At 36.8% G+C, this 13,284-nt stretch overlaps 1 long non-coding RNA gene across 1 annotated transcript; it reads right to left on the reverse strand.

Moving 5' to 3' along the window:
- Positions 1-19: 19 nt before the first annotated feature.
- Positions 20-12,790, reverse strand: LOC113091395 (uncharacterized). The gene is made up of 9 exons (XR_003287340.1): positions 11,742-12,790; positions 10,656-10,741; positions 8,136-10,316; positions 7,616-7,672; positions 2,229-7,510; positions 1,550-2,144; positions 1,014-1,110; positions 440-498; positions 20-338 (listed from the first exon to the last, which is right to left on the reverse strand). It is a non-coding gene; the product is annotated as an uncharacterized LOC113091395 (long non-coding RNA).
- Positions 12,791-13,284: the final 494 nt, after the last annotated feature.

Consider the following 13,284-nt stretch of genomic DNA (forward strand, 5'->3'; position numbering starts at 1 on the left):
TTGTTGTTATTTAATAAAATTTAAACAAAGTTCATACAAAACACCAGACTGCATTTCACCACAAAATAATGAATTGAACACATTATCACTTGACAGGGACGCCTGATAAGGCTCTCTCACACCCTGATCAGTAAAAGAGCGGTTTCAGAGACTTGAAAACTCCTGCAAGAAGTGTTTCAGGTGAAAACTGAGCATGCAGGCAGTTGTTTTTACCCTCATCCTCGTCTCCCTGAGGGCCTCCGCCACTCCTGTAAGCTTAACCTGTGATTGAGATCTTTCTAAAATCGCCTCGGTTGAGAGATTCACTGTGATGAGGTTACATGACACATTCTGTCAACCTACAAATACAAAGAATGGTTTATAATATATAACAATTTGAATACGTGTATGCTGCTGCTTCAAGGAGGTGTCCTTAAAGCAGAACAATCATTTCTCATACCTTATTTCATGACTGCTAGTCACCCACTGCTATGGTAACAGAGACCCCCTCAGGTGAGACTGATGGCAGCACAGAATGAGACAGACAAATAGCTCAAATCAGAATTTTCGATCAGGTTGTGCAGCCCTGGATTGGCCTCAAGGGGGCAGTATAAACTTGCAGTCTGAACCTCTTTTTCTCCAAATGACTCCAATTTCAAAATAAAAAATGTTTGTATTACAATAAAAGCTTCCATATATTTTTCTCTTAAACGGCCAGTCACAGAGAACAAAAAAAAAGACTATTCCGAATGCTATTTGGAGTTTGTTTTACATCAGTAGGGGAATTTTAAAGTAAGTGTTCGTAATCCTACTCTGTGATAGCACACTTAAGTTAATGACAGAAGCAGAGAGGAGATCACCTTCAGAGACAGCGTGAAAACTGCAATAAATTCAGTCTCCCTCTAAATAAAAGATTTACCAAACCATTCTGACTACAGCAGTGACACAAAATTAGATAACTCTACAAACCGGCAAACTAGCTCTAAGTGATTAACCACTTATGAAATTTGATTTAGAAAATATGTTTTACCCACACTTCCTTCCATGGCATAATGTACATTTCCATTTATCACTGAACGACTGTGAGAGGACATCTGCCATCTCAAGGGGAAAGAATGTCCATCCCCTTGACTGTAACAGACACAACAGAAACAGTCGGTCAATAAAAGCTAGGACATCTGTGTTGTGGCATTACACCAAAATAAATCACACACATCTTAAATTCTTTTGATTGCTGCCATTTAACTAAACGGGGGAATGCCAGTATTGAACAAGGGTATAACGTATTGAAATGGATCAATACTTGCATTTCAATCGGATAACTAGAAAATGTTAATATCAGGAAATGTTTTTCTCTCTCTCAGCTGAGCCTACAGTGATTTTACCACAGGTAAGCACTAAGCAGTGTCATTAGGCAAAATGCCTAAAGCTTATTTAACTATGGTAACATCACTGTAAAAACAGACCAGAGTGGCTGACAAAATTTGTTTTGTAAAATGGTGGCAATACCAATATGATATAAGACAATAAGCTTTAATACATGTTTCTGAAAGAAGTCTTCTATACTCACCAAGGCTGCATTTGTTTGATCAAAAATACATTTATAGTGTGAAATATTATTATCATTATAAAGAACTATCTTCTATTTTTATATAAAAAAAATTATTTAATCTTGTGATGGCAAAGCTGAGTTTTCAAAATGTATGCTGTCGCAATTTATGAATTATTCCGATAAAAGAAAATGGGTTACAGCATTTACACGACCGTTGTCAGCTTATTAGCATGCATGCATGCAAACTGACTTATTGAGTTCATAGAGCAGGGATCCTCAAATCTGGCCCACAAGATCCACTTTCCTGCAGAGTTTAGCACTAACCAAATCAAACACACCTGAGCATGCGACGCGAGGATCATTAGAAAATCACAGGCAGGTGAGTTTGATCAGGGTTGGAAATAAACTCTGCAGTGCACTGGCCCTCCAGGGCAAGATTTGAGAAACACTGTTAGAGTCAGAACAATGATTATTGCTTAATGCTGACCTGCTGGATACTGGAAATGGCCAGATACATTTTTTCTTTCCAAACACCTGTAAGAAGTTTGCCCAGACACCCACATCAAATGCCTCACTTCCAGGTCCATCCGCAAAAAGGGGACTGACAACCACTCTGACAGAAAGAGAGCGAGAGAGCTATAATGACCCCTGCAAAACCTCATACAAAATATGTGAATATATGAAATGCAGGTTTTACCGATAGTAGTTTTGTTGCTGGTGAGAAGCCAGATGTGGAAGAAAAGCAAAAAACAGAGGGTGACAGCAAACATGGCTGACACCAGTGTCAGGAACAAAACATGCAGTTTAACACAACTATCAAACAGTTTGCCCTGAGACAGAGAGAGAGAGAGAGAGAGAGAGCAATGTGTAATCCAGGAATATTATAGTAAGATTCCATAAACAGAAATAAGAAGTCTTGATTTAAGAATGTAATATAATGACGATTATTGCATAAGTAAGAATTCATTATACTACAAAAGTTAAAACCTTTTTATCACATTTATTCACAAATTATCCAAAGTGACTTTGCATCAAAGCTATATTTTATTAGTATGTGTAATATATTTCAAATAATTGATACCAAGCAACCGTAGGTGGACTGTGGACATGCCATCTAAAGGTTGACAATAGTCTCTACCACTAAAAGTGCATCTGAATCTTGCAAAAAAATACATGCACTGACCAGCCAAAGTTGAATGAAGGTTGGTGTAACCGTTGTAATGATGAGGAGGCAATATAGAAGTGAGTAGAGCAGGAAGAGCATGAAGAACTTATAGTTGGAGAATCCAATACAGTTATTCAGCCTAAACATGCTCACAACAGCACACAGTTGTTGTTTTTTTACGTTTTTTTTTTTTTTTTTTTTGTAAATGAAAAAGTCATTTTGCCATTTAAACAAGATTTAAGTAAATGTAAATAGCCATTTTACTTCCTGATTTTAAGGTAAATGAATGCCTGAATTTCCAATAGCCTGCACAGCCTAAGCAACATCAGTGGCAAATTAAAGATGTTTAAAGGAATATAATACCCACCATTTACTCACTCTTAGATCATCTAAGGTGTAGTTCTATCGGAACAGATAGAAATTTAGCATTACACTTGCACACAGTGAATGGGTGCCGTCAAGAAGAAAGTTGATAAAAACAATAATCCACAAGCAATCCACATGACTCATCGACAAACAAAAAGCCACATGTTCATAATAAACAAAGCCATCATTAAAACGTTTTTTAAATTAAACCATTCTTTAGTCCTCTTCGTATAACATTGCTTTTACCAGGCCCTTTGCCTGAATCAGGAGAGAAATATGCACAAAACAAGCACTGTTTACAATCATGAACAGTCTATAACAGTTCTTAACAAATATGTTGGTGGGTTTTGAAGTGAGAGGGGATGGAACGGGATGGACTTTTTCACTAGAGGAAGTGTTATTATGTAAAGGGAATTTGTATTTTGGCCAAACAATTTATGACAATTTTATGATGCAGTTGTTTCTTACAAACACACAGCTTTTTACTTACAAACGCAGAGGAGGGAAGCGCACAAGCCACAGGAACTATTCTTATAAAATAATAAACTAAAAAAAAACGTGTGATCCGACACACACATTCAAAATCTCCACAAACACAAAGTCATTCTTTTTCTCTCTCACTCACTCTCTCACACACTCAGACCTGGACTTTAAATGAAGGATGGGAATGTGATACTGACACGGAGCAAAACTCATTTGAGAAGATTCACTGTGTCCACTCAAATAAATGTGACCAAGCGCTTCAACAACATCCTGTAATTATTACACACACACACACACACTCACCCACAGATCACATTTCTATGTCTCCCTTTCATTTAGGGAAGAGTGTGATGAGTTGGAGATGCACTGATACACACAAAGAAATGGAGAGAGGGAGGGGAGAGAAAGACGAGAGAGAGAGAGAGAGATTCCTACTTTTGGCAGACAAAACAGTGATGGCAGCGGTCTGGTTTTATCAATTGGCAGTGATGACAGAACCTGATAGCTGAGATGAACACACACACAAACAACCAAATAAATAAATAGCATTTTCTCCAACATTTAGGCAAATGGAATCCCACTTTAATAACAGACAGTTACATGTCTTCGTTCATCATATAATCTCATATATTAAAATATAGTTTAAGATTAGTTAACAGAAACTTATGTCTCAACATATAAGTGATTTAAAGTCACTATAAATCATGTCTTGATTTATAAAATGGCTTTAAAAATTATAACTGGATCACTTAACTTAACTTAATAAGAGAATCAGTACAAATACAGTAGGTGTTTTAGTGTTTAGATCCCAAACTAAATTAAAGGAGTCTACTGGCCATTCAGGTAAAACACTTATGACATTTATAAAATAGTTATGCATACTAAAATTATTAGTTTACTCAAAAAAGAAAAAAAAACTACAATTGTTATCCTTACTATTACTGTTAGAACATGCTGATCTATATATAAAATACATTTATTACTCAATTAATTTCTTATTCTGTCACGCTCTTGGACTCATTGGGTTGTGTTTTCCCTCCATGTGTTCCATGTTCTATGTTAATTGTTTCATCCCTAGCATCTGTGTTTTCCCAATCATCCTGCCTTTATAAGCCGTGTCCTTTCAGTTCAGTGTTGTTGGGTCTATCAGTTTCATAAGTCGGTCTTTCTCCTGTTATCCTTGTTGGATTTACCCTTGTGTTGGGTTAATAAAGACTTTAGCGATTATCCTTGGCTCTGTGTTCCTTACGGCAATGTAGTGTGACATATTACATTTTTTGCTCCTCGTTTTTTGGTTTTGTTTATTATCGCCACTGGTGTTACTGAATTGATCATTTGTCAAGTTGTATTAAATAAAATAGTATAAAAGGAAATTACATCATTGTTTTCTTTTCCTTAAGATGTACTAAACCAGACTAACTTAGATTATTCAGAGGACCACACATAATGTTTTTGAAGCCAAGACAGTGCATTTTCGGCAAATAATCAATTTTGTTTATATTCAGGGCTGGGTATCGATACAAATTTTCGATTCAGTCTGATTCCAATACATTTGGGTTTATTTCAGATACTGTCTCCTTTCTGAGTACATATGGGAAAATTATTTATTTCCTAATGCTGAGAATGAAGATATTGTTTGATATTGACTCTTTGAAATATTCAATAAAACAAACTAATAAAAGTCACTTATTTTGAGAAATGGGCTACACTTAAACGACTGCATGTTTTTTATTTTTATTTTAAGTTACATTTGGACTGGATGCAGTTATGTTTTGAGATGTTATTTAAATTATACTTCACATTATTGTTTTTTATATTTTATGTGCCGAAGGGTTTCCTGACCTCCGACTGCTGTACAGGTGTGTACTGGAAGCTTCTGGGAGATTTCCAGAAGAATCTGACTCTTCTCCATAGCGCCATGTTCCTCCTCATAGAGCAGCGGGTCTGAAAAGGAGAGCTGAAACTGAACACAGACATCCGCGCACACACAAACACACACACATACAATTAGTAAATTAGATTGCGGTGCTCTGAGAGGGAGAGGGGTTTCTTTTACGCTCATTTGTCATGTATGACATGCCTGACTTGAATAACTTGCAGGTGGACGGCCTGACCCCCGTAAGAGCCCAAATCTACTTATCGCTTCTGTTGGGGTGAAGCCAGCAGAACTGAGAAGCAGTTTAAATTCCCCTAGCCAAAAAGTCCTGATATATACTATGGTACAGTGATCCAAGGCCTTAACCATGTCAAACATTAGGGGGGCCAAACCAAATTTTATTCAAAGAAATAATCCAATTGAAAGGAGTTTAAGGGATTTATAGGAATAAAGAAATAGACAAACAGCAAAATAACTAGAATTGATTGTAATCTATCTTAATTATTTGCAAATAACATTTTAATCCTACAAAATATATTTTGCACACATTCTTTCTTTGTCTTACACCTAACGGGCATAAAAAGGATAACGTTTCAATTACATTCATTTAAGAGTTACATGAATCATGTAAATGATATGCTCTACTTTCAATTCAAAACAGTGAGATTTGACATAAAAGCAGTCTGAATAACTACATTTTTATTGTTAAACCGCTCAAATATTATATGTTTAGATATTACATGATACCTCACAATATTTTTTTTTTTTCAATGTGTAGAGCTGTAATTCATGTTCGGATTCTGTGGACAGTAAACACAATCTTCTTTGATTTGATTGGCCATCTTAATCATTTTGACACTGCTAGACCACCAAGCCTCAACAAAAAGCTTAAAAATGTTGTCATCCTAACAACAAACACGTTGGTGCATAATGAAGTGCAACAGAGCAGCATCAATTCAACACTCTCAGGAAAATGTCTCATAAAAGCTGTCACAAATGCAGTACCCTTTCAAAAAGTACAAATATGCACCTTTTAGGGTTAAATAAGGTACATAGATATGCTATCATACACTGTTTATGTGGTACTCCAAGTTAGGTGCTTCAAAGAATGGTTATTCCATGGTACACTCCATGTCAAGTCCAGAAAAGGAACTTACTTTTTGGTAAAGAACCATTACTTTATGATGCAATTGTACCTCCACAGAAGGAGAGGATGGAGAAGTGGACAGTGTTTTCCAAAATGACCACGAGAACATTCCAAAACACACGTGGAACAGGCATAAGAACACCACTGAGAGAGAATTCATACACACAATTAACAACCAAAATAACCGGGAGCAAATGGCAATTTTGTTAATTCAAACTCTAGAACTGCATATTTTCATACAATGAATATCTAGAAAAAAATAAGATTTCATACCTCTCTGCGTCGAACAGGTGAGCAGGACTGTCACAGATATGAACAAGAGTCAACGCAGTCAGCGCACGTCTATGTCTGGAAAATCTTTGACTGCAACGACGAGTCCATAGTAATGAAGCAAAAGTAATAAGAGAAACAGCGCCCCGCAGGACACAGTTAGTGTTTTTATTTCTTTATTTCTATTATTTCATTGCAAACACAAAGCAGTTGAACAGAGAAGAGTGCTCATGTCATAACACAGACTGAGGATTTAAATTTTAAACAAAATTATATATATATAGCTAGAAGGTATTCAGGTAGCTAGAAACGCCAAAGGGCCGCTCAGTAAAGTGTTGTTTTAAGGTTCATATTTCTGACAACAGCAGTTTGCTTTGAGGACTTAAAATGTGTGCCTGAGCATTATCTTGTGAGTCCATTCAGTTAAAACTACATTCATATTGGTAATATTGAGAGCAATCAAATCGAACACAAACCATGAGGGGGATTGGGTTATGTGTTTGTTTCTGAAATGGAGAAAACCGCATTAGGTTGCTCCAACCAAAATGTGATGTTGAAGTTGTTATAAGTGGCTCCAGCAGCAGAATGTTCGGCAATGCCTTGTCTTACAGGTAATGAAGTTCCTGAAGGAACACAGTTTCGAGAAGCCAGAGCCTGCTGAAGGTGAATGAACTGAGAAGAGAAAGACAGACTGTTAGCACTGCAGTTTGCAGCTCCAGAATTCCTGTTTAATACATTCACAGAATGCTAAATGTTAGTTCAGAGGTGAAACTATACCTGTAGTGCTTGGTTGAGGTTTCGGTGGGTGGGTTAATTGAAGTTCTGTACAGAGGCCTGAAAGAGATAGGTTGAAAGTGTCATGCTGGAATAGAAACTATTCCCACAAAGTTGGAAGCACTGCATTGTCCAAAATGTCTTGGTATGCTGAATAATTAAGATTTTCTCTGGAAGTAAGCAGCCTAACTAAATCCCCGAAAAACAGCCCCATATACTATTTTCCATCCTCTACCAAACTTTACATTTGGCAATGCAGTCAGGCAGGTAACATTCTCCTAGCATCTGCCAAGCAGAGGAGCATAATTTGTCATTGCACAGAAAACATTTCCACTGTTTAGTGGTCCAGTGGCGTTGGGCTTTACACCACTCCACCCAACACTTGGCATTGTACTTAGTGATGTGGGGCTTACATGCAGCTGCATGGCCATGGAAACCCGTTCCATGAAGTTCCCACCCCAAAAAAATTGTTGATTAATTGTTGATTAAAAAAATTGCTGATATTAATGCCAGTGTTTAAAACCTTATGAAATCAGCAGAGCATTGGCACCGCTGCACTCCGCTCTGTGACTTTACAGTGTTTCGCATCGTGCCACACACGTTTATTTAGTGTATAACTGGGGTTCTCAACTCTGGCCCTTGAGGTCCACTTTCCTGTAGTTTAGCTCCAACTCTAATCAAAAACGCCTGAACAAGCTAATCAAGGTCTTCAGAATCACTAGAAAGTTATAGGCAGGTGAGTTTGATCAAGGTTGGAGCTAAACTCTGCAGGAGTTCGGACCTGAGGGTCAGAGTTGAGAACCCCTGGTGTATAAATAAACATTATTTATATTAGTTTATTAGTGAAGTTAAGTGTAAATTGTCTGGTTTGTGATGTGTACCACCTGAGGGCGCTCCATACCACAGTTTAAATCCACTGACCTGAAATTTACAGTTTGTACCTTCTTTTCTGCACGATATTCATCCCAGGCTGTTCTGTGCTCTTCCTTGCTCAGCTCCTCTTCTTCCTAGTGGTCTAACAATGAGTTGTGTTCATGATAACTTACTATATGGACTATACTGGTCCAGAACATAAGACAGAGACTGTTTAGCAACTTGCCACTCATAAATTTTCTTTTCCATCATTCCATACGGCCCCAAAAAAACAAAACAAAACAAACAGCCATATTAAAAACGCAAGATTATAGCTTCCCATATAGTATTTGTTAAAGCTATAAAAATGTATGTGAAAAAACAAAATAAAAACTTTAAAAAAAAAATTAAGGCATTATTTACTCAATAGTAAAATCTTCCTGAATAGGTTAACAATGACAATTGACTTCTCAGTTGCTCCCAAGTATCTGTCGTTTGTATACCTGGGCTAGAAAATGGTACACACATACAGTTTTTTCTGCCCAAAGCGATAGACTCTGAAGATGCTCTGGATGAGCATATGACGGATTCCAGCAAGCGTCAAACACCTCAACCAGGTTGATTCCCAGAGACCCCACGTGAGTGGAGATCAGAAATAACCATCCTCTGACATACAGGAAACAGCAAGGGTCGGGACAAGAAATGCAGACAACTTAAATGTGATGTGGATGTACTTTTTGAGTGTACCTTATTTCTTTAATGTTGTTAAACTCTTGAGCCCATCTCTTGCAAGCACAAGCACTTGTGTTGCCATCCAAAAATGGATAACAATCATCATAATAAAACATAATAATCTTTATTTTTAACCCAGAATTTATTTTCCTGACAATACACACACACACAAACATAACTATGGGAAATTAACAAATTACATTTCTTACATTCTTCTGTATAACTCTTCATTTACCCTTATGTAGACAACATTTATCCCCCCTGGTCTCATCTGCATACACGAGGAAACTCTCATTAAGGTCAAGCGATATCAGAGACTGGATAAACACTAACCTGAGAAAAGCAGACAACATTCATAAAAACCTAACTATGACTCTGAACATTGAAACGGCAATCATTTCATCTGCACTACCATTCAAAAGTTTGGGGTTGGAATGTTTTTTTCTTTTTATGTTTATGAAAGATGTCTACTATGATCATCAAGGTTGCAATTATTTGATCAAAAATACAGTAAAACAGTAATATTGTGAAATAGTATTACAATTTAAAACAACTGTTTTCTATTTGAATATTTTAAAATGTAATTTATTCTTTTGATGGCAAAGTTTTACTATCCCTTTCTGATCAATCTGAAAGTATGAATTTGTTTTTTAAACATCTTTTGAACGGTAGGTTATATGAACATAACAACCAATGTAAAGCTTATAAAAACTGCTACTTCTATTCAAGAATGTTTTCCTCACACTTTTTCCTGTAGTTCCTCTGCTCAGCATAAAATATCAAGTAGCTACTGCAATTTCCCAGAATGCTCCAGCACTTTGGCATCAGCCACTGTTACAAATGGCAGATACCAGTCGGCAGATGGCCCATTACCCACATCAAATCCTGAACAATAGACAGAGAGAGACACTAAGAATGAGACAGACATAAAGACAAAGAGAGGCAGATTAAAGGAGAGAGAGAGACTGTTTTCCCATCAGCTTCCCCACCAGAAATTTCCACTGTGGCTGTGTTTGTGACATCTGGATTTTGTGGATTTTGATTGGACCCGCTGACCAAGGAGACTGGATCAGTATTTCTCTCTCCATCACCCACTAAACCTTCACTTGTTGCCTCTCTCCTGTGAGACAGACACATTGGAATCATAACCATCAGAGGAAATCTTGTCTTGTGTGGAGGAGACTTAGACTTCTAGCAGATGTCTAGCAGATTGGTTCCACATAACTGTATGTTATACATCAAGTATGTTCTGATTGGCTGTGATTGTGTCACGTTATGTAGCAGTCTCACATTTACCAATTACTTCCCAAACAAAATATTATATAATGCTTTAATTAATATTGTTTACAAAGACAAATGTATTTTTGTTCTTCAATTCATAGTTACTCTAGCTTTGAGTAAACATGAGGCACATTAGTGGTACAGGAGATATTCAAACCTGATAAGAAACACAGCATACCATTCAAAATCACTCAGCTTTACAGAATCGCTCGCCAAACCTGCACCCAGACCTGTGAAAACAGGAGGAAGCTGTACCTCTTTTCCCTGCATCACACACAGAAATACAGTAATCAGATTTCATGTCATGATGGAAAAAAATCAATTGACTTTTTTTTAAATTAAGTAAGATGTGTATAAGCTATCATTACATTAAGATTTTTAAATCTCCTGCATTTCTGTGTGTACAGTAAAAAGAGTAACTGCAATAACTGATTTATTTTAATTATTAAGTCGCTGGGGTATATTTTTAGCAGTAGCCAAAAACTGTATGGGTCAAAATTATTGATTTTTCTTTTATGCCAAAAATCATTAGGATATTAAGTCAAGGTCATGTTCCATTAAGATATTTGTACATTTCCTACCGTAAATGTATAAAAAAAATATTTTTGGACTAGTAATAAGCATTGCTAAGAATCAATTTGGACAAATTTGAAGGCGATTTTCTCAGTGTTTGGATTTATTTTGCACCCTCAGATTACAGATTTTCAAATAGTTGTATCTCGGCTAAATGTCCGATGCTAACAAACCATGAATCAGTGGAAAGAATATTTATTCAGCTTTCAGACTTTGCATAAATCTCAATTTCGAAAAATTTACACTTAAGACTGGTTTTGTTTTCCAGGATCACATATGTGAAATATTATTTCAATTTAAAAACTCAGTTTCTCAGACACTGAGATGACCTAAAGCAGGTGAGAGGAATTTTTTTTTTCTTTTACAACATACAGACAAAACACAAATGTTTAATTTGGATTAAACACTTCATTAGTAATGAACAATTAAAAAACCTTCCTTCTGCAGAACACACAAAAATATATTTTTGAAAAGTGCAGGTTAACCATTTTGGTGACCACAGCCTTTCATGTATTGACAAAAACAAATTACAAAATCCCCTAAAAAATATTTTGTGTTCCCCTAAATCAGTCATACAGGTTTGGAAAGACATGTGGAAGAGTAAATGATAACATATTTTTAATTTCTTAGTAAACCATCACTTAATTATTTACAAATCGGGAATAGAATATGACACCATGCAGTGCATCACCTCCTGAGTCTGCGTCTTCTTGTTCTCTCCTCTCAATTTCCAATCTCTGCTTTTCTCTCTCTGCTAATCTCCTCTTCTTTCACAGCCCTCTGTGTCTCCTGGGCCAGCTGATCCACCTCCAGAAGCGGTCTGATCTGCCTCCGCCCTAAAGGAGTGCCCCCCCAAATGCTCCTCTGTGGTTGGAGAGACATAATTCTCAACATTATATCCCCCAAAATAAAAAAAAACACCTATGGTGTAAAAGGATATACAAACACACACATTAGCAGTGGTGCTCTTGTCAGGTGTGTGCAGTGAAACTCATCATTATGAGTTGGCTACTGGGACCTACAAAATAAATAGTCTTAAAAAATAATCCTCTCTTATTTAGGCTTATTAGTAGGTAGCAATTGAAAATTAGTTATTTTGTGAGTGTATAATGTCCAGGGCACATTGCAGTTGATTAATAAACTGTGATGAAATGAGCTTTACCCCATTTCCTCACACTCATCATACATGCTGCTCGATACGCTCGTTTCATCACTGCGATAAATACAAAACAGTAGAATCATCACATAGGTACTATTATTTGAAGAGTAAAAAAATTACATAAATACATATAATCAATGAACTTTGAGATTTTACATACTTATGACTCACCAGTAACATTGCTTCTGCTCTCTGATAACGTAAGACCATGTCGCAGGAATCGGTACTGGTGCCATGACCCTGACTGTGACCCACTGCAATCTGAGCCATCGTTAGCTTCAGAGAAACTGTTCTCATGTAACAGTAAAACTACATGAACACTACACTGTCTAAAAACATTTTCATCTATAGAACTAATCTGCTGCACATTGTTATTAAAAAAACATATTTTTAAAATGCATTTTTAAGTTACAACACAAAAGTAACTTAAAACTACAAAAAACATTCTGTACTTGTACAACTTTCAGAGGCTGGGTATGCTGTTGTTCATTAGAAATGGCATATACCGTATTTTCCGGACTATAAGTCGGAAAAAAATGTTTTTTCATAGTTTGGCTGGTCCTGCAACTTATTTATCAAAATTAATTTGACATGAAGCAAGAGAAATGAGAGAGAAAACATTACCGTCTACAGCCGCGAGAGGGCGCTCTATGCTGCTCAGTGTAGACTACTGGAGCACTGAACAGCATAGAGCGCCCTCTCGCGGCTGTAGATGGTAATGTTTTCTCCTGGTTCTTGGTTCTAAATAAATGCGACTTATGTTTTTTTCCCCTCATCATGGCGAATTTTTGAACTGATGCAACTTATACTCAGGTGCGATTTATAGTCCAAAAAATACGGTATATTGAATTACAGGATTTACAAAAGTCTAATCCCCTTGGTTCCAGTGGTGATGACCATCGATCACCTTCCTCTTCTGTTGTCTGTGATGTTGTGCTCTTCTCTCATGCTCTCTGATTGCTCATTGGAGCTGGCGTCGGGCTCAGAAGCAGAGGAGAGATTAGCTCTGATCTGAGCCAGCAGAATCTGCCTCGCAATTCTTTATAGAATAAGTGATGGGATGAGGCAGAAATGA

Source organism: Carassius auratus, unplaced genomic scaffold (genome assembly GCF_003368295.1).
Source record: "Carassius auratus strain Wakin unplaced genomic scaffold, ASM336829v1 scaf_tig00214183_4049273_7079891, whole genome shotgun sequence".
Lineage (NCBI taxonomy): Eukaryota > Metazoa > Chordata > Actinopteri > Cypriniformes > Cyprinidae > Carassius > Carassius auratus.